This window comes from Schistocerca nitens, chromosome 2 (assembly GCF_023898315.1).
Source record: "Schistocerca nitens isolate TAMUIC-IGC-003100 chromosome 2, iqSchNite1.1, whole genome shotgun sequence".
NCBI classification, from domain to species: Eukaryota; Metazoa; Arthropoda; class Insecta; order Orthoptera; family Acrididae; genus Schistocerca; species Schistocerca nitens.
The window spans coordinates 594,345,373-594,367,893 of record NC_064615.1 but is presented as its reverse complement, the minus strand read 5'-3'; the positions used below and the strand labels follow the sequence as shown (position 1 = coordinate 594,367,893).

At 41.3% G+C, this 22,521-nt stretch overlaps 1 protein-coding gene across 7 annotated transcripts in view; it reads left to right on the top strand.

Annotated features, from left to right (window-relative positions):
* Positions 1-22,521, top strand: part of LOC126236662 (uncharacterized) — a 295,980-nt gene that overhangs the window by 56,029 nt on the left and 217,430 nt on the right. For 4 of the 7 annotated variants that reach the window (XM_049946131.1, XM_049946135.1, XM_049946136.1 and 1 more), the window contains one exon: positions 20,828-20,926. The gene's annotated coding sequence lies outside the window, so the exon portion shown is untranslated. Of the gene's footprint in view, positions 1-8,050; positions 8,159-10,437; positions 10,640-16,714; positions 17,118-20,827; positions 20,927-22,521 lie in introns of those variants that run through there. The other 3 variants (XM_049946133.1, XM_049946132.1, XM_049946137.1) reach the window with 3 other exon arrangements.

Here is a 22,521-nt window from a genome sequence, read left to right as displayed (position 1 = left end):
ATAATCTATCTGAAACCTGTCAGTATCTGCAGGCTTCTTCCATGTATACAACTTCTTTTATGATTCCTTAACCAAGTGTTAGCTATGATTAAGTTATGCTCTGTGCAAAATTCTACCAGTTGGCTTCCTCTTTCATTTCTTCTCCCCAAATCCATATTCACCTACTACGTTTCCTGCTCTCACTTTTCCTACTGTCAAATTCCAGTCACCCATGACTATCAAATTTTTGTCTCCCTTCACTATATGAATAATTTCTTTTATCTCATAATAAATTTCATCAACCTCTTTGTCATCTGTGGAGCTAGTTGGCATATAAACTTGTACTAGTGTGGTAGGTGTGGGCTTCATATCTATCTTGGCCACAATAATGCGTTCACTATGCTGTTTGTGGTAGCTTACCCGCATTCCTATTTTCCTATTCATTATTAAACCTACTCCTGCATTATTACCCCTATTTGATTTTGTATTTATAACCCTGTATTCACCTGACCAGAAGTCTTGTTCCTCCTGCCACCAAACTTCACTAAGTCCCGCTATAACTTTAACCTATCCATTTCTCTTTTTAAATTTTCTAACCTACCTGCCCGATTAAGGGATCTTACATTCCACGCTCCGATCCGTAGAACACCAGTTTCCTTTCTCCAGATAACAATATCTGCACAGTAATATACTTACAGGCTATGGCACTGAATAGAAGTTTACTGTTCCTCTCCTCATTTAAGTCACTGGCACATTATTTATTGCAACTGTGAAGCATATGACTTCTGATTTATCCTCCATAAATCAAAGTCTGCTTTGCTTAGAACAGATTGTGAAGTCTGAATACTTTTCTGGTGTCTGCTGTGATAAAACAGCATTTCCAGTAACGCTCTTAACTGTTTGTATTTTGTAGTTATATTTTTGGTATTGTGATATGTGTAAGCTGATGGACCCAGAACACACACCAACACAGCTTTACTTCGCTTTGTTGTGCTACTTAATTCAGTCTAATAAAATATTTTCATGGGATATTAAAGTGTGTTTTCAACTCTAAAATCAAAGCAAATGATTTCCATGCACCAGTATAGATTTTAATACTTTGTTGTAGTAAAAAAAAGCCATAAAATATGCCATATTTTGCTGAGACATGCCACACCTCTTGATGCCAGCTAAATAACTCATTTCCCAGGCAAATGATAGTAAAAAGGAGTGAGTTCACTATAGAAAGCTGAACTGCCAATGCTGGAACTAACCTGGTAACATGATGAGATACAGTCATGTTCCAGTTCAAAGCAGTATGCTTTGTTACCTCTCAGTGTCAGCTCAAAAAGTGGTCAGTGGAAATACCTTCATGGAAAATTGCGACAACTTGTTGTTAATGTCATTAATTTTACTGGTGATGAGAAGAAGAAAGGTGTGATGGTACCAATAGAGAAGGTGATGGAAGATTCAACCAAATGTTAACAAGCAAAAGTACCATCAAGTCAATGGTGTGCAAATTACAGAAAAAGCAACATGATGCTGAGTGGAGCAGAATTCAGATATCTGATTCAAAGGAGAATAAGCAAAATGCACACAATAAACATTTCATTGAAGTTATAGATAAATGTATTATTAGACAGCAATTTCTGTGATATTATGAACAATACAAAGAAGTACAATACTCACAGCTTTAATCACACGGAGCTGGACTTCTAGGCTAGTGAAGAAACTCGGAGGAAAAGTTTTCATTCTATGGGATTTGATTTTAAAGGTGCCAAAATGTAGGACAGTGGAATGTACCAATAATACACCTGCCATGATATGCAGGTATAATGCTTTTATTAGAACATGAAAAATACATTATGTACAACAAGCAACATGCACTAGGGCAAACTGCCTGTCTCTGTCACAGACATTCCACACTTCCATGTGGAACACTAGTCAGTGATCCTATTGTCATGGTGTCTACATACATACATACATACACCCTACACCCCCACCCCCCCTTCCCACACACAGGCACAGACTATGGAACACGGGAAGGTGTGTTGTGAAGTCAACCATGTTGAATGGTGAGCACTGCTGGCACTTGTGGATTGCTTTGCCTGAATATTGAATCCAGAAGATATGCTGTGAGATGTGGTGGGAGGCAATGGAGGTAGTGTGAGGTACTGAGAGCTGAAGGAGACTGCATCTGACATCGGTAGTGGTGAATTGTGTGGGCAGTGGTGGTAGCTTTGGTGAAGCTGTGACAGTGAGAGATGTGGACAGTTAGCCAGCAGGGTGATAGTGAGAGTAAGCTTGCCTGCTGGAGATGGCTGGAAGGACACAGCACCAGAATCTAATTGGTGGCAGGCAGAAGGTATGGGTGTGCTGGCTAGTGATCAGTGTAGACACAAAGTTCAGAACCACATGATTACCTACAAGCAAAAGCTCTGTGTCAGCCAGTTTTAGCACAACTTTGTCTGGTCGAAAGTTGTGGATGTTGACTGTAACAGTTGCTGGCTCACCAGGTCGTGAGCCTGGTGGGGGAGATTCGTTGTCCTGAAGAACATTTGTGTCATCCAAAGTGGAGAGGATCCATACAGGTGTCAGCCTTTTAATACTCGGAATGGCCCAATATATGGCAGCTGTGAGGCTAACTGTATGGCATCATTCCGAAGCATAACGTATGCACAGTTTGCAAGCTTCTTGTGAATGGATAGCTTTGAGGCTGTGTGTGCAGATGGTGGAGACATTAGTGAATTACAGTAGTTTGACATGTTGTACTAATGTGGGGAGATCTGTTGAGTCAGATGTAGAAGTCAGTTGAACAAATTCTGCTGGCAACATTCTCATTACAGAATATTTCTACAAGCAAGGAATGTAAGTCACCTTTAAACACAGTACAGACATCGAGGAGCACCCATGGAAGGGCCATGGCACATATCTGTCCCATGGTATGATGGCTGGAGATGCCACGAAAGTTACAGAGGGCAACGAAGAGTGAAGATTCAAAGTGATGAACCTGAGCAGTTCTGACGGTATCTGGTCAACTGTAATGGGATATCCATGCCACCATAAAACTCGAGCCATGTCATGATGTATGTGGCCGGCACAGCTTCCAATTAGCATGAAACATAATCAGTCAAAGAGAGTAGATACCTATGCCCCATTGACTCTGGCAGGGGTCCAATGAGATCCAAGTTTATGTGATGGAAGTCACTCATAATGACAGGCCAAACAAAGCAGTCGGTGACAAGTGAGATCATCAGTCAAACTTCCAGATGAGTGAGGTTGTGGAGATGATGAAAGACTGGCCATCCTATGTGGGGAGAGGTGGTTGAAACCTGTGCTGCGACACAGTGCAGAGAATGCTGGCATCCGAACCAGTAATTGATCGACGTTTAATATTGAAACTGGAAGAATTCCTGAAGACACAGAAATTGTTGGGTCTCATTCTTGTTCCTCGGACAGTCATCTGTATTTGTGAATGAGAGAGATCATGTGTATGTGTTAGAGCTAATTGGTGACAATGTTGTCCACTCAATGAAGAAGACAAAAGTCAGTGGAATACTGGGCAACAAGATTGAGATCACAAAAATGTGGTGGATTGATGTACCGCAGCTCTCAGTGGTTTGTGGTCAGTGTAGATGATGACATGATGATACACGATGTGCTTTCAGAAGTAGCACACAATGCTGTATATAGCAAGCGACTCTTGGTCAAATGCAGACCATTTTGTTTGAGAGCCTATAAGTTTCTTGGAGAAGAAACGGAGGTTTGTGCATGTTGCATGCTGCCTGTTGCTGGAGGACCACCCCATTGGCTGAATCACTCATGTCCATGGTGATGGTAAGCTAGAAGTAGGAACAGCCATTGTGAGACATTCCTTCAAGTGGTTGAACACTGTTTGCATCCCCACAATCCGGACAAATTTCCATTTCCCTTGTGTGTGTGGCCCTGCAAGGTCATTGGTCAGGGGTGCTCAAACCTGACAGTGTGTGTTAAGTGTTGATTATAGAAAGTGAGGATTCTGAGGAACCAGCAGTTGCAGCTGTTGAATGAGTTCAGTGTGATCTGGTGTTGATTTGATCTCAGTAGCATTGAGGGTGTGTCCAAGAAATGTTGCTTGTCGCTTCTGCAATTCCGTTTTTCCTCACTGATCATCACCCCTGCATCACAGAAGGCTGTGAGAATGAGTTCAAGGTGTTCATGGCTTTGAGAGTCGTTAGAGAAAATTAAGATATGGTAGAGGTACATGTAACAATAATTGCGCTTATGTCAATAAATTGTTGCTGCTTTTGAGCTGTGGTGTTTGGTCCATAGGACATGATAAGGATCTCAAATCAAACAGGCCATCGGATGTGATGATAGCAGTCTTGGTGACATTGTCTGTGTGCATGGGGATTTGATAATAGGCCTTATGTCAATCGATCAAACTAAACATGTTATCCCCCAAAGGGGAGAATGTGTGTGTCTTGGATGATCAGCATGATCTTGGTGAAGCCATCTTGAGTAGTGTGAGTCCTGTAAGCACCACAACTGTTTTTCATAGGGGCCAGCTTTATAGGAGAGGCCCAAGCACTGTCCGAAGGACAAATGATACTCGAGTGCAATAGTTTGTCTACCGCTACCTTAGCTGCATGGAAGAGAGCAGATACAAGATACCATACCTTGTGACAAATAGTGGACCTCAGGTCATATTGATGCAATGTGTCATACTGTTCCTGATACCACACTGACAGAGCCTAACCTGGAATGTTTCATGCGGGAGATTGGAATGCATTTTCTGAACTGGGCGGGATGACGAGCAAAGCATTGTACTAATCTGTGGTGTGTGTCACCACAGCAGGTCATGTGGTATGGTTTCATCTGGCCAGGACAAAGGGGTGTGGGCAAATATTGCGGCCATGGTCACATTGTCCAAGGTAACATGTGAAAGGCATCAGAGCTGCTCACAGACATACAGCAAAAAGCCCTGGGATGGACTGGTGTGTTGCATTGTGAAATAAGTCAGCCTGGTTGGGGTTGGTATAGAGATTAAATCTGTGGAAAACATCAACGATGAAGTAAGTCCAATGGCAGTGTAATTTGCTTGTGAGTCCTATGTTATGTACTAGTGTAGTTAGCTGCATGGTGCTGCAAACCAAGGGCTTCAGAGTGTGGTTTGAACATCTGTGAGGGCTCTGTGCACACATCTGGACCTGTGTTAGTAAGGAAGTACATGTTTGTAAATTGATCATGAATATATAGACATTCATCAGCGGATGTCAACATTATGGAGGAGAGGAAACTTGATGTTGTGCCTTAAGCCATCACGCCTACTGTGACCCACGTTTGTTGTTTGGGAGTGAGCAGGGCTGGCGGAAGGTGGTGGAACCAGCTGACATGGTAGTATCTGCTAACAGTGGGGTGCTGTGTGCATTCTGTGGTACAGCACTCGGTACGGGATCTGTGAGTCTGCTTTGTGTGAAATTGGGTGGTGCCAGGTTTGTTCAGCGTGTGTGCCAGCCAGTAGGGTGGCGGGAGCAGGACCGCTCACACTGATACACTGCCTGTGCTACATAACCATAAACAATCTGTCTGCTAAGGTGAGTTTCTTGTCCAACAATTTTCACCCCTCATGCGTGCTCACTGCTAGCTGTTGGTGAGGTGGTAGTTTGATGGTCTACAGCATCCAGAATGTCAAGTCTGGCATCAAAGCAGGCTTCACCAGGGAATGTAGTCGGTGACACCAGTGAGAAGGAGACTCCCCCTGGAAAATAGTTCATAGATCACTTGGCACATGTGTTGCTCTGGGGAGCGAGCAACCTGTTGTAGCAAGGCTGACTCACAGCATCGTACTTGTTACTACTGCAAGGGATGAGTATGGTGTCACTAATTAGTTCAGAATATTTGGCAGTACGGCAGATCAGCACAACAACCTTCGAATTGTCTTCCATTACGCCCAAAAAAGAAAAGACACACTCTACTGTTGCAAACTATAATGTCACTTGATTGAGACGGAAAAGCAGATGTTTGGGTTAAAGTGTAGATTGGCACTGTGCTGTAGTCTGATGACGTATGCCAAATAATAGGGTGTGACCGGTGCCGCCAACTGCTATGTGGTTGTAGCACCAAACATGGTGTTGACATTGCACAACTGTTGTGCTTATGAAGAGATTGCATCAGATGACAACAATCGTGAAGCGGTAAGTGCAGAAGATGTGGTTGTGCAATATCTGTCTGAACGAATACTGAATGCAGAGTACCACTGAATCTTGCCAGAGTAGATTCGAAGTATAAGTTCATTAATAATGGCTTCGTTGATGCCCACTGCTGTATTATGCTCACCATGTCTTGCGAATCACATATGCACTAGCATCCTAGTCAGTTCTTCACACTGTCTGCTGTTGAAGATAATGAGAACACTGAACGTGGATTATGAAAAAGGATAGGTAAAGCCGAGTGCGCCAGCTAACGAAACAGGTTTAATGTCCAATGGCTGCATTTTTAATATACAATATGGCATCTGTGGACAAAATTTCGCTATGTTCACAGTAGTCAGGGTCACCAATGTATAAAGTTTCCCTCGTATAGGACAAGGGAACGCACCAATACCAGTAATACACTGTATGCGGTACTAGAACATTAAGCAACACACTGTGTACACCTTGTAACACGTTCTAAAGTGAGCTACCTGTTCCAGTCACAGATAATTCCACGCTTAGCTAGTGACCCCTTTTTGTCACAGTGACCCCACAGATTTATTTACGAAAAATGTAGCATAGCAATTAAAGCATCCAGTAATTTATTTAGGTGAACCATGGATTCTTACAAACTACACTGTGAATAAACATTGCGAAGTGACCATGTATGAAGACTATTGACAAACAGGAGTGGCGGGTCAGCATTTCATTGTTGTGAATGCAGAATTTAATTTCGTGTTCTCTTCCTCACTATGCCTGCAACAGGAAAACAACCTGCTACGTACATGGAGATGTGAAGAGAAAAATAAAAACAATACGGAGCGACAAAGAAATTCCAACTCCTGCTTATTCTATACGCAGATCTATGAATGATGGCTGATCACGCAGCTCGAGATATGTACGGGGACTGCACTGTTTGCCGGTTTCAAGCGACGATTGCCGTACGCGCATACACGTGCTCTGACTAGAAAAAAGCGTGTTTACTGCAAATTATGATTCTCACTTGCCAGTGTGGAATTTGTTGCTTATCTCTACCATCGACCATGACAACTCGCAAGAAATGGAATAAAAATTCACTAAATAACTCGCTACGGTGCGTTTAATGCTCACGTTGGCACCAATTTTCTCAGCAGAGCTCTGAGAACAGTACTGAGCGCATATTGCCAACGCCACCTAGAAGGTGGCGTTTATATTGGTTGTCGGAGACTGCGCGACGTAAATGCGAGAACAGGCTTGACCCCAACTATAGTGAAAAAATCTTGCAAGGAAAGGTTCCCTTCCTAGTTCCGCCACGTAGATGCGAGAACAGGCTTGACCCCAACTATAGTGAAAAAATCTTGCAAGGAAAGGTTCCCTTCCTAGTTCCGCCACACATTTTCGACTAAATTCTATAGAACTGGTCTGGAATCTTGGAAAGAATAAGATCTGTAATTGTAATGCATAGAATATCTCGCTCACTAACCCGAAAAAAAAATAAAGGCTGGTGCTTCTGCTGTTAACAAATGTGTCACCCATCCTGAAGCAAGCCTTTCGACGTAAACCGTTACGTCGGCAATTCGCGCGTCAGTTTTGCTCCTTTTATATTCAAGTAGCTTTTCTGTTGGTTTCCCTAGGCAGAAGGAACCCCCTTCCAGATCTTTCCACCAGATAAAAAACTTACGCGGGTACTGGGAATTGAACCCAGGACCTTGACATTACTAGCCAAAAACTACAGTCGTTACACTACGACATCGTCAAGAAAAAGCGAGGTATTGTGATTATACATAAGAAGTACAATATGGATCAAGACCGTCACATACATAAAAATGGTATGTGATAAGTATTGGAGAAGAACTATTTTGACGGGCAAGGGAACTAAAAATATAACAAAATCACTCGGAATAGATTCAAGCAAAGGATCGGAATTATCATTCGCGACGAATCAATATTCACTGCTATGAAATCTACAGAACCAGAGAAGATAGGTTAGCTGTGGTTTTGACGGATACTGCCAGTTCCAGTGAAGACTCGTTAGCAGCTAAATTAAGGTATACTGTTAAGTACTGTTTCTGTTGTCTTAAATGGGCACCTCTTTCTGTGGCGCATACAGACATGTAGCGTGTGGCAATACTCCAACTTCTCAGATCACTGAAGTGTAATCTGTGATTATTAGAGATAAGAAATGCAGCGAATACCAGTCCGATCTCAGGGGTAGCATACGTTAGAAATCAAGTCGGCGCTTTTACATTAAGTGCTGTACTGGCCGTGCAAATGTATATTTAATTTAGTATGACGAGTAATAGTAACGCAGTAGTTGCTTCCTACTCGTCGACAGTGTTAAGGCCGCAGTAAACGATCAAACAATTTGTCAAATTTGGTCATGCTTGCCAAATATTTGACCGAATATGGTGGTGTTTGACTTGTTTGTCAATCATAGATCTTATGACGCGTTTGTGAGGAACTCCGATTGACGAGAAGTTTCACTAGATAGCGGACGTTGTCTGTGTCTTTGTTTCACCGTATATGTTTAGCGGAAATTTAATTTCATTAGAATTTATGTCATTGTATCGTGAGTTTCCGCAACTGTGGAAACTACGATCAAGTATAACTACAAAATGACACTGACAGTTACCAAAATTTATAGAAGTATCGCAGCTTTTCCAGCCATGTATCACGCAAGTAAAGGTTATAGAATAAAATCAGTATTTTACCCAAACAGTAACATACAAGCGGGAGTGGATTGGATAATGTGGGGAGCGGACCAAACAGTAAGGTAATCGGTCATGGGAGTGGAATGAAAATAAATCGAAATTTTACGGTTCTTCCACGGACGATGTGGGCTATATGTTCCCAAGTAGTATTTTAATGAACTCTCATTAGCGACCGAGTTGAAGAGAATAGATTTTCGTATGGTTGTGTCTTCTTTTTTCAATGTGAATGCTCAGTAACGCTAAACAAGTTAATAAGCGGTTCACTGTCCATCTGCAGAAAGTTGATGTAATCATCAGGTTCTGAGTGTAACTTTTCCATTAATAGGTTTTCAGTTGTATATTTCTCTCTTATTTTAAACCATTCGCTGGACCAACGTCGTATTTGCGTCGTCTTTTAAACACTGTGCCAGAGTCAATGTTGTTGTTGCGATCTTCAGTCCGAGGGCTGGATTGATACAGCTCTCTGTGCTACCAGACTGTGGTGCTACTAGAAATGCTTTATCTGCATTTGTAGCCATTCCCCACTAGTGCCCAAACATAGCATACACGAAAATCGTCTGCTTCCAAAGCAAGGTTAAATTGATAAGCATTCTTGCTATATGTACAGGCTTGTTTTGACACATCCGCAGCTAGGTAAGAGCGAACTTGAGAGACAAGTTTGCCCTTCCAGGACGGCCTTAACAAGTTTTAAATGTTGCTTTGTCCATTCAAAGAAAGTTGATGTAATCATTGGGTTCTGAGAGTAATATTTCCTTTGGCAGATTTCCGTGGGTAAATCTCACATTTTAATCAGTCGCTGGACAAGGGTCATGTTTTCTTCTTCAAACACAGTGCCAAAACCAATGCCAGGACTGCTTTGTCTGCATTTGTGACCGTTCTCACTACTGTCAAAATACTCATGAACACTAACAGCGTCTGTTTGAGAAGCTAAGCTGACAAACATTGATAGAACGTGGCTAGATAAGAGCGATTTTGTCAAACACGTTGGATCATTTACGGGGCCTTTAGGCTAATCGTGACGTAGAACGGAAGTTGAGTGCACGATCTTACCGTTTTAAAGTAGCACTGGCGGGACGAAAATGACCTATTGTGGGAATCAGATGGTCTCTAACGAAGCTGTGTTTTGTGAGACTGTGGAAGATGCGAGACGAAAAGTAAGGATGGAGAGTATAGGCCTACAGCTGCAAATCTTATCCAGAGGAGGAAGAGTGGTCTGAAAAGAGAACCATGTTATACTCCTCACTTCAGATGAAAAACATACATGGACCGTCCAATGCAAACAAAATGGGTGTATTGTTTATTCCACTACCACCACGAGAAAATGTATGTGGTCTGTTAAATGAGAAAAGGGCATTAGAGAAACGTTACTGTGAAATCCTTGTGAGCAGAAAGCGAACTTTAATGTGTATTGGTTATATGTATATGTATGGGGTGTAAATAATGTCGCCCAGTCACGAGATTATCAATCAAAACTTGTTTCTGACCATTAGTCAGTTTCACACATTCAATCGTGGACTGCTGAAGGTCTAGTTCCTATTGTTATTTCGATCTAAATATGACTCAAGCTCTGAAAATTACTACAAATTTAAGTAAATACCGCTTGTATCTGTTCATAGCTGTGCTGGAGTTACAGTCCCGAGTCACAGCAAAATAAGGTCGAGAAACAAGCAGCTAAATCACAATTTGAAGTGAGACATCTTGCCTCTTCAAACATGCCCAGGAGACTGACTCCAGTTAGCAGGAGAAGATGGTAGTCCTCTGTTATTGACAGTACGGGCAAGGGCTCCCATAGGATAGTTTGTAGGGGGGCCTAGACCTGTGAGTATGCAGTATTTTTAATATTTTGGAAGATGAATGACCAACTTGTAAGTAGCCATATAAAAAAAGTTTCAGTTCTGACTCTTAAAAACCTGCACAATAATGAATTATAAATCATTTCTTGAAAGAAAAACACCCGATTACACTATATGTTTTCCTTTCACTGGGATCTAGCCGTTTGGAGGGGGTGGGTTGCGGGAGGGACACGGCTTCCCCATGCCCACAGGTATGGCCACCCCTGAATAATGGGGTTTTCCCTTAGTTGCGATGAGCAACTGGTAAGATCATTCACCTGTCTTTTGAACAGCTTTCTATTTTTATGTGCTACTGGTATCATAAAACTTAAGAGATACCACAAGATGTGCACTGATGTTTTATTTAAAATGATATTTTATAATAAATTTTTGGGTGGATAGTTCATCCGCAGTTGTAATTAAAGTCAAAGCAATTTTCACACAGTGAGAGCCTTCGTTAATTGTGCCTTGAAAATGTACAGCTTTCAAAATAACACAAATGGTTTTAACCGTCTACATCTTTATTCTTCATGTCTACATATCTATTTCAATACATAGTCACCCTGATGATGAACATATTTCTCCCAATGAGAGATCAATTTGTTGGTACCGTCACTGGAGAATGTTTGACTTTGTTGGTGGAGCCCAACCTGCCCTCTGCTTGCAGTGCTTCATCATTGTCAAAATGAAGTCCTTGTAGGTGTTCTTTAAATTTTGGAAACAGGTTAAAGTTGGATGAGGCCAAGCATTGAAGGTATGGAGGATGATCGATGACAGTGAAACAAAGGCATTAGATCGTTAAAGATGTCTCATCACTCATGTGTGGTCTGCGATTGCCTTGCAGAAGGAGAGGGTGCTCAAGATGTGCATGAACTCTTCAAATTCGATACTTGATTACAGAGTGCTGTCTGTGACACACTGATGGTTATGTTACACATTCCATGTTACATGCTGCAGTTTGGAGCCCTTTGGTGGCAGATAGCTAGAGCAATGTGGTTGTGGCAGACACACGTCTATCTGATAGGCTACTCAGCATCTGGACATGACACCATGAGTGGCATTAGCAGTTGGCACAAAGGCTAACATTGTGGTACACATTTTTTCAAATGGAGCACAAATTACTAACCATACAAAAGAGCATGGCACACCAAATTAGAGAGTTCAGTGAGACAATTATTTTGATATAAATGGACTATGAAAGTGAAGTGCCAGTTTTTAAGTAGTTAATGAGTGGAAAAGAACCTGTAACAACTTTTTATTGTAACTGTAACAAGATTTATACTATACTAATACCATTACGGGTTTCTTTTATACTCATTAACTAACTAAATACTTCACTTCTTGAGTGACCTATATATCAAAGTAATCATATCATTGAACTCTTTAATTTGGTGTGTCATGTTCTGCTGTATACACGAAGAAAAAAGTTATAGAACATTAATAACTTCTGTTTTATTTGAAAACCTTTCAGAGTTTTCACATATAAAGTTCAGAGACATTATTGTTCAGCATTCCCTCATACAAGTGATACATCATCCTTATAGAAAATGAGCTGATCATTCTGCTGTTGTCATCGAAATTTGTGTAGCTGTGATGGAAATTAAATTACATGCAAAACTATGGAAAAAACCTAATTAGTTAATCAATAAATGTGTTCATATGTATGATGAAACAGAAACAAAATGTGTGTAGGTACACCATATGGTAGATATAAACTGTGTAAAGATGTATGATGTTATTGCATTTAAAAATGATAGACCTTGTTAATTAAGCAGTGTATATGAAGATTAACATTATGAAAAGAATAAATTGTTACTCACCGTATAGTGGAGATATTGAGTTGCAGATAGGCGCAACAAATATACTGTCAGACAAGTAAGCTTTCAGCCAAAAATGCCTTCATATGAATGAGACAACATACACATGCAAACCCTTGCAAACACAACTCAGATACACATGACCACAGTCTCTGGCTGCTGAGGCCAAACTGCCAGCAGCAGCGCATAATGGGAGAAGCAATTTGGGTGGTGGGGCTAAGGAGTATGGGATGAGGAGGGGGAGGGATAGCAGAGTAGGGGTGGGGGTGATAAAGTGCTGCTTGAGAGAGCATGCAGTAATGAGGTGGAGAGAGGGTAGGGCAGCTTGGCGCAGTTGGGAGATTACAAGGATGGTGGGGGATAGGGGGAAGGGCAGCAGAGAAGGAAAGAAGTAAAAAGACTGGCTGTGTTGGTGGAATAGAGGGCTGTGCAGTGATAGAGTGAGAACAGGGAAAGGAATAGGTGAGTGTACGACAATGACTAATGAAGGTTGAGGCCAGGAAGGTTGCTGTAACAAATGATGTATTACAGGGATAGTACTCACCTGCACAATTCAGAAAAGCCGGTGTTGGTAGTGAGGATCCAGATGGCAAAGGCTGTGGAGCAGTGATTAAAATAATGATTGTTGTGTTGGGCAATGTGCTCAGCAATTGGGTGGTCCAAATGTTTCTTGGCCACAGTTTGTCAGTGGCCATTCATGTGGGCAGACAGCCTGTTGGTTGTAGTGCCAATGTAAATCACAGCACAATGGTTGCTGGTTAGCTTGTAAGTCACATGACTGGATTCAAGGTAGCCCTGTTCTTGATGTGATAGGTGATGCTAGTGACCGTACCAGAGTAGTGGTGGTGGGAGGGTGTATGGGACAGGTCTTGCATCTAGGTGTGTTACAGGAACATGAGACATGAGGCATGGGATTGGGAGCAGGGATTGTGTAAGGATGGATGATGATATTGTGTAGGTTTGGTTGGTAGTGGAAAACCACTGTGGGAAGGATAAGGAGTGGGACATTCCTCATTACAGAGCATGACTAGAGGTAGTCAAACCCATGGCAGAGAATGTGACTGAGTTGCTCCAGTCCTGGGTTGTACTGAGTCACAAGAGGAAAGTTTGGGAGGGTAATAATGATCTGTGAAGGCCTCAAAGAGACTCTTGCCATATTTGGAGAGGGATCACTTGTCACTGCAGACATGGTGGCCACGGGTTGCTAATCTGTGTAGAAGGGGTTTCTTGATATGGAATGCATAGCAGCTGTCAAAGTGGAGGTGTTGCTGATGGTTGGTAGCTTTGATATGGATGGAGGTACCTTTGAGGTGAATCTCCACATCAAGGAAGTTGACTCATTGGGTTGAGGAGGAACAGGTGAAATGAATGGGGGAGAAGGTGTTGAGGCTCTGGAGGAATGTCGATAGGGTTTTCTCTCACTCAATCCAGATCATGAACATGTCATCAATGAATCTGACCAGGCGAGGGGTTTGGAATTCTATGTGGTTAGAAAGGATTCTTCTGTATGGCCCATAAATAGTTTGGCAGAGTATGGTGCCATGTGGGTGCCCATTGCCATACCCCAGATTTGTTTGTGGGTGATGCCTTCAAAGGAGAAGTAATATTTCCCCATACTTTATCCATTCTGTTCTGCTCCTGATTTTACCTATTTATTTTGGTGTATTTTCTCGAATTTTTTCGCATGTATTTCTATGTTATTTACGTATTTTTTTGCATTTTTATCCTCCACCGTGGATCCTCGCTCCTTCCATCTGCACCAGTACAGAGATGTTTCCTTATCCCCAGCCAAAACCCAGTCCATGTACTGTTCCTGCATTGTTGCTTGGCTCTTGAAATCCCCTCAAATGGCCTTATCACTAAATTACCCCTTTCCAGCTGTAACTCCTCCTTTCACAATGACCCCCATCTGTTAAGATTCTGCCAGTCCTTAACCCTCAGCAACATAGTCCTGCAAAAGCATGTCAATCAGGCCCAAACCTCATTACAATACCTCCTCTCCATCCATAAAATTCTGCTGCTATGTAATCCGTAATTCCTGGATCCTCTATCACACATGGTAACTCTTGCTCTCCAGAAACTAGAGCACCATGCACAACACCATGTCAAAAAACTCTCTAACCTGTTCACCTTCTACTCCCACATTGGACTATCACTATCCACCATCTCTACAACCTCCAAACCTGCCTACATCCCGCCAAAACCGACAAATCCTGCCTTGCAAACCTACTATAGTTATTCCAACCTCAAAAACTGCCTCCATACAGAATCCAGAGTCTAAGCAGACCAAGAACACAGTCATGAACCTTTCCTTCAAAAGCCTTAGCCCACAGAAGTATCAGTCCATTCCAAAGGCCTCACATTTTGTCCCACTCCCAAATTCAATCAAGCTGAACTTGTTGAAGACCTTCTCTCCTTCTCCCGATCAGTGCAATGGAAACGCCAATGCTACCAAACAGATTCAATCACAGCCCAATGTTGAACCCTGCACAACTCAGCTCACCCCTCTATCCATACAAGATCCACTCCCGCTGCCCCCAAATTACTCCTGTTGACTTTCCAGAGTTTCTTAACCTCGAACCTGGTCTCACCATCATTCCTCAAATCTCTCAACATGCAGGCTAACCTTACATTCACAGAAAGAACCACAATCCACCACCTAAAAAGGCTTATAAACGTACCTGCTGACAGAGGCTCCACAACTGTTGTTTTGAACCACAAGGATTACCTCGCAGAAGGACTCTACCAGCTCTCAGATTCATCCACCTACAAAACCTGTCACAGTAATCCCACTTCAGAAATCCAGCAGGAACTTCAGTCTCTTCTCAAATCCTTAGGCCCATCCTAGAACCTCTCCCTAGAGTCCATCTCTCTCCTCACCCCTACCACTCCCTCCACTCCTAATATCTATATGCTTCCTAAGTCCACAAACGCAACCACCCACGATGCCCCATTGTGGCTGGTTGCTTGCCTTCACCGAGAAAATCTCTGCTTTCATAGAGCAACAGCTTCAGCCTGTCACCTGCAAAAGATACCAATCATTTCATCCACTGACTCTGCACAGTTCCTGTTCCTTTATGACTTGGTGCTCTGCTTGTCACTGTTGATGCCATCTTCCTTTGGACTAACATTCCTAAAGACCATGGCTTTGGCACTATCGAACACTACCTTTCCCAATACCTGATAAATTCCAAACCTACCACCTCTTTCCTGGTTACTATGACCAACTGTATCCTCACCCACAAGTACTTCTCCTTTGAAGGCATCACCTACAAACAAATCCAGGTTACGGCAATGGGCACCCATATGGCATCATCCTGTGGCAGCCTATTCATGGGCCATCTAGAGGGATCGTTCCCAACCATCCAGAATCTGTAACCCCTCACCTGGTTCAGATTCATTGATGACATCTTTGCAATCTGGATCGAGGATGAGGACACTCTATCTGCATTCCTCTACAATCTCAACAACCTTCATAAATATGTATATACATAAACATACGTACATACACAGACACATACATTCTCACATATATACATTCTCCCTCCCTCCCTCCCCCATTTCTCTCTCTTTCTCTCTTCATAATTCAGAAAAACTGGTGTTTGAGGGAAGAATCGAGATGGCAAGCATTGTGAAGCAGCCATTGGATTCAAGCATGTTGTGCCATTGGATGGTCAACTTTGTTCTTGGCCACAATTTGCCTGTGGCCATTTGTTCTGATGGACAGCTGGCTGGTTGTCATGCTGACACAAAAAGCTGTACAGTGACTGCAGCAGGGTTGCTCCTCTCACAGGTGGCTGTGCCTCTGATGGGATAGGAAAAGCCTGCGACCAGACTGGAGTAGAAAGTGTTGGGAGAGTGAACTGTGCACATGTACCTCAGTCTTCCAGAAGGGTATGACCCCTGTGGCACGGGCTTGGGAATGGGAGTGGTATGCGGATCGACCAGAAAATTGTGTAGGTTGGATAGGCAGTGAAATACCACTTTAGGAGGGGTGGGAAAGATCTTGGATAGGATGACCCTGTTTGTGCGCCTGTCTATGACTCAGTTATATGATGATTTTTGCCTTTACTTCTGCCATTATTTGTTTTCGCCTGAGGGTTCCTATAATGTTTTTAATGTTATAATCTTCAGCATGACTATGTTAGTTTTTCAACTAACTTGTATTTGCAAGGAAATTTAACTTTTAATCCAAAATGACATTTACATACTAAATGGAGAGTTATAATATTGCCAGGTAAGTGGAATATGCAACACCCCTTAAGCCTAGAGTGGGCAAACGTATGTATAAAGTACGCCAACTGCAAATAAAATTGCTTTGCACCATTCCATTGTTGTTTCACAATTATGAGCCCATACCTATTCCTTCAACATTGTTTCAGCTAACACAGTGATAAAATGCGTCGTCATACATGGAGGTGGTCAGCAGTAATATAAAGAAAAGTAGGCTAGATGAGAAAAAATTGATGTTGTGTGCAAAAAAATGACCCAGAATACAAGCTAGCGGCACAAGCCCACAATAAGGCAATTATCTATAAGATAATTGGTAATCAAATAAGTGGTTGGCTGGCATCTGATACAACTGTGCTGTTTAATGTTTTGAATAGGCCGTTACTGTGGGGAACATCTGTCCTTGGCAACAAAATGGTATAAATGAAAGTTTGTTTCATTACTGTTTAGTTAAACAGTTCTTTATCGCATATTGTATTAGTTTATTTTATCATTGTGTAGTTAAACTAAGATTAAATGGTAATTTTGCTTATACATGTTTACCTTGGTAACATAAAGACAGCTATTCTTTACATGTGTACAAAATATGCTGTGCACCTACTAATGTTATGAAAAATGGCATGCTTGCTCAATGGCTGAACTTCTCTATAATGTGGCTGATTGGGTAAGAGTTGTGTTATAATGTACTGAATTTAGACAGTGTAGAAAATTTCTAATTTGTCTCTTTGTGTGACCAAATTGTAAATAGAAAAAGGGCAACCTGTCTTCCAAATGACTGATTTCATTGCTTCATTTTTAAAATGCTCCATCTGCTGGTTGTGATATCATGGATAATATGTTACTGTATTGGTCTTTTTATAAAGTAGCATTCACCATCAAAGAGAAAATAGACATGGCTAAGAACATGCCTAAAGAGGTCTGTCGTGAATTGTTTTAATGATTAGCTTTACAGATTCATCTGGTGTGCCAGGCAATCAGGACCATATCAAATGTTGGTGTATCAGTGTCATGGAGGTAAATTGACTAAGCCACAGTAGAAACATGTGTGAGCTATGGATATGGGTTTTGGATTGGGCACAATGCATAATGAGAATGTCCTTCAAGTACTTTGAAAGACCATATGTGGAGCCCCAATGTTGCTGATTATGGTACAAAGGAGTACACATTCTTTATGAGTTTGAGAATGCCTATGTGTTCTTTGAGGTACAAGTCCTTAAAGACATAACTTCCAGGTTGCCTCTTTCAGCAGATCAGGCACCTGAAAAACTGTCAACATTCTCTTAAAGACATTCTTGGTGAGATCTTACTTTGATGTGCCATTGATAGGGTTGGTTATAAAGTTTTTCATCTTTTCCATGTAGAGCTCTTTTGGTAGCAATATGGACTCATAGCACTGGTTTTCTGGAGGAATTATCATACATTGTCTTCCCTCAAATCTCTCAAGGCTGCCTCCTCTGTTTCTTGAGATGCTGCTCTTTGTCAGTTAAGCATACATGTATGAGTTTTTTAGCTGCTTTAGGAGAATGTCTAGCCACAGCTCGTGTGATTTTATTGCTGGGAACTGACAGGGAGTTGGTATGTGGTTCTTTGGTGGCTAAGTTGATGACCATCCCTGCGTGATTCTTTGAGTTGCCTGGTAGCCAGTATTCAAGAGATTTTTAAATTGTGGCTGTATTCTTGATGGACTTAGCTCTAGACCACACAGTGCTGTCCACCCACTCCCATGCACAGGGACTGAGTCTGCTGGCCAGGGTGCTTAATTCTGTCTGCTGTTGGTATTTTAATGTGTGTTACCGATGCAAAGATTGGTACAACTTGTTTACCACAGCACATCAGGAGAAAGGAGAGAGTATTAAGCAGTCATTATTTCTTGTGGTGTAATTCATCAAGTTTTTTCAGGATGTAGCACATGTCCTTTACACAGTTGTAGCAGATGTGAATCTTCAGTTTTTCTCACATTATATCATGAATATTTATAGCAATGAAGTTCTGAATTCTAAGTGGAATTTATATTGCAAACATAGGTTGGACAGTCATGACATTAGTTTCAAAGCTGTCATAAATGGTCAGCATATGCTTCTCGTGGAATTGCTTGAAGCTCCTTGGCCAATTGTTGTTGGATATCTACAATGTCTGCGAGGTGTAAGCCTTTCATGGCTAATTTAAGGTGAAGAAACAAAAATAAGTCTGCTGATGCCAAATCTGGAGAATAAGGAGGTTGTACAAGAACAGTCACATTGAGTGAGAAAGTAGACCACATGGATTGCACTGTGGGAATGAGTGTTTCCGTGGAGGAAATTCCACTGTACACTCCTGCTCAGATCCTGTCAAAACTACCAGATGCATTGCAACAGCCATTTAAAAAATCCCTCATAAGCTTCTGTGTTGATAGTTTGACTCCCAGGTAGAAATTCATGATGGATCAAGCCCTTTTCTCTCAAAAAATGTGATCAACATCATCTTAACCTTGGATTTTATCAGTCGACCTATTTTTTGGGGGGCAGGGAAGATGATGATCACCATGCAATTGACTGCTGCTTGGTCTCCAAATTGTATTGGTTGCATCAGGTCTCATCTCCTATAATGATGATATTCATAAACTGTAGATTACAGTCATGCATGTTGATGAAATCTCCAGATGTTTCCATTTGGGTTTGTTTCAGCTCATCTGTCAGCATGTGTGGTACAAACTGGGCACAAATATTCCACCTTTTTAGATGTTCCTGAACAATAGTGCTTGCACTGTATTTCCTTATCTTCAATTCTTCTGCTATCATTCTCAAAGATTGCTGCCCATCATCGACAAACATCCATCAAGTCTGTTCAATGCTGTCTGAGATTGTGCTTGTTGATTGTTGACCCAAATGTGGCTCATCTTCAACAACTTCTTTTCCATATCTAAAGTGTATAAACCACTCAGACACACACTTCTGCTCAAAGCATCGACACTGTACACTTGCACTAATATTTCATGAGTCTCCATCACCATTTTCCTTAACTTGAACCCAAAATCTGTGTCAATGTGTTGCTCCATTTTGCACTCCATTTTGCAGTGACCTTAGTAATTACAATGACTCCATTAGTGACGAAGCTACTGCTTTGCTTTGGTGATTTGCACACTTGCTGACATATCTCTCAATGGATGCCTCATCTTAACAAGTGCATTTTTTAACATATGGGACTATTCACCAAAGTTTTCAGATACATCTTGTTTAATGCCTAGTGAGGTTAGTATGGAGCTCAAATGTGAAATAATTTTGTTGAAGACAAGTGTTGAAGGTGGATTAAAAATGATAATTGAATGCTTTTATAGATCACCTCTAACATTGCTTCATTTACCTGTTCTAATACCTTTTGGTTATGACCAAATTTTAGCACTAGTCTTCTACCTTAGTGTATCTAAATTTGGACAAAGTGAAGAAGGAGTAGCTGAATTAATTGTACTTTGCTTTACGATGTCAAAGTTTTGACAGTAATCTCCCAGGCTGCTGCTTCTTCTTCATGTGCAAGCTTGTAACATGGGTCTGGTAGCAGGTTTATGTGACATTTGCCTTTAAATAAATAGTCTTGGCCATGATGTCATTTTCCACCAGATGGTTTAATTCCAGATTATGATGCACTTTTGCAATTGATTAGGATATTCACATATATTAGTGATGGCAACAGTTTTTAGTGTGATCATCAACACTTTAGCATCCCTGACAACCAACTGCGTCATCTGCACCATTATGTCAAAGACCTCGTAAAACCTCCTGGTTCAGGCTGGAGTTGTTACTCTGGTTTTAGTTTACACACTTTTGAAGCAGGTTAATACCATTACAAAATCTAGAAAAATGTGAAACACACAGATTGAGAATAATGGTCACAGTAACTATCGATATTTATTTGTGGGAATATGATGCTTATATCATGTTGACAACGGTATACTTAATTTTATTTCAGCATCTTTTTCCATTCCGATTGTCAAACAGGTGTTTTGTAGTTTTGTGCTTTACTGCGAATAGGTTACATCTGTTTTATGTTCTGTATAAGAATTTACAAGTAATAAAAGTAATTCTGTTGTGAACAATTTTGTGAACCACCTATGCTTTCGAATTCAAAATTACGATGCAATTTTCATATTTCAGATCTGGCTATTTTCTGGTTGGGATAGAACTGACCAAAACTAGGAAGCATTTCAGTGTCTCTGTCTCCTAAGTTTTCAGATGAGACATAAAGTTCCAAAGGTAATTTAATCAATAATGTAACATTTTACACAATTTGTAACTTTTATCTTTTGTTTTGTTATTGAAATTAACATGGCTATTTCCATGATTTATTGCTCAGAGGTTTGTTTACATGTAATATGCATTGTGTCTGTTACAGAATTTGTTTCTCAATAATTGTTTAGTTGCAAGTTTGGTTGTAAGCCTTCATTGAAGATAATAATCTGTAAAACCCATGTTATAGTTCTTGTATATAGAATTTATAGGGTGCTTACATATGTTACCTTTCGAAATATTGTGTAAAGGGTACTGTATCCATACTGGTATACAACTCCCTCGGGGAGAATAGTGGCATAACATTTCAGGGAAAACCTGAAGAAGCTTGGGTATAAATTTTCTGGTCATTTTATAGTATTAGGGTAAGATTTTAAACTTACCAGTGTAGACTGGGAGACTTGAGTGATTATGGCAGGTAGTAGTACTCTGTACTTCTACCTCGACTGACATCTCTGCCGAATCTCTTTGCCTTTACAAATGTCTGCTTGTGTCTGTGTATGTGTGGTTGGATATGGGTGAGGCAACTAATTTCAAGTTGCCGCCGCTCATACCTCACCTGTCTTTCAACATCTTTGCCTCTGTACTTCCGCCTCGACTGATATCTCTGCCCGAACTCTCTGCCTTTACAAATGTCTGCTCGTGTCTGTGTATGTGCGGATGGATATGTATGTGTGTGTGCGAGTGTATACCTGTCCTTATTTCCCCCAAGGTTAGTCTTTCCGCTCCCAGGATTTGAATGACTCCTTACCCTTTCCCTTAAAACTCACATCCTTTCATCTTTCCCTCTCCTTCCCTCTTTCCTGACGAAGCAACTGTTGGTTGCGAAAGCTAGAATTTTGTGTGTATGTTTGTGTTTGTTTATGTGTCTGTCGACCTGCCAGCACTTTCATTTGGTAAGTCATGTCATCTTTGTTTTTAGATATATTTTTCCTACGTGGAATGTTTCCCTCTATTATATGAATATATAAGAAGGAAACATTCCACGTGGTATATATATACAGGGTGATTCAAAAAGAATACCACAACTTTAGGAATTTAAAACTCTGCAACGACAAAAGGCAGAGCTAAGCACTATCTGTCAGCGAATCAAGGGAGCTATAAAGTTTCATTTAGTTGTACATTTGTTCACTTGAGGCGCTGTTGACTAGGCGTCAGCGTCACTTGATGCTAAGATGGCGACCGCTCAACAGAAAGCTTTTTGTGTTATTGAGTACGGCAGAAGTGAATCGACGACAGTTGTTCAGCGTGCATTTCGAACGAAGTATGGTGTTAAACCTCCTGATAGGTGGTGTATTAAACGTTGGTATAAACAGTTTACAGAGAATGGGTGTTTGTGCAAAGGGAAAAGTTCTGGACGGCCGAGAACTAGTGATGAAAATGTAGCACGCATCCAGCAAGCATTTGTTCGCAGCCCAGGAAAATCGACTCGCAGAGCTAGCAGAGAGCTGCAAATTCCACAATCAACTGTATGGAGAGTCCTACGAAAAAGGTTAGTTATGAAACCTTATCGTCTGAAATTGGTTCAAGCACTGTCTGCAACTGATAAGATTAAAAGAATC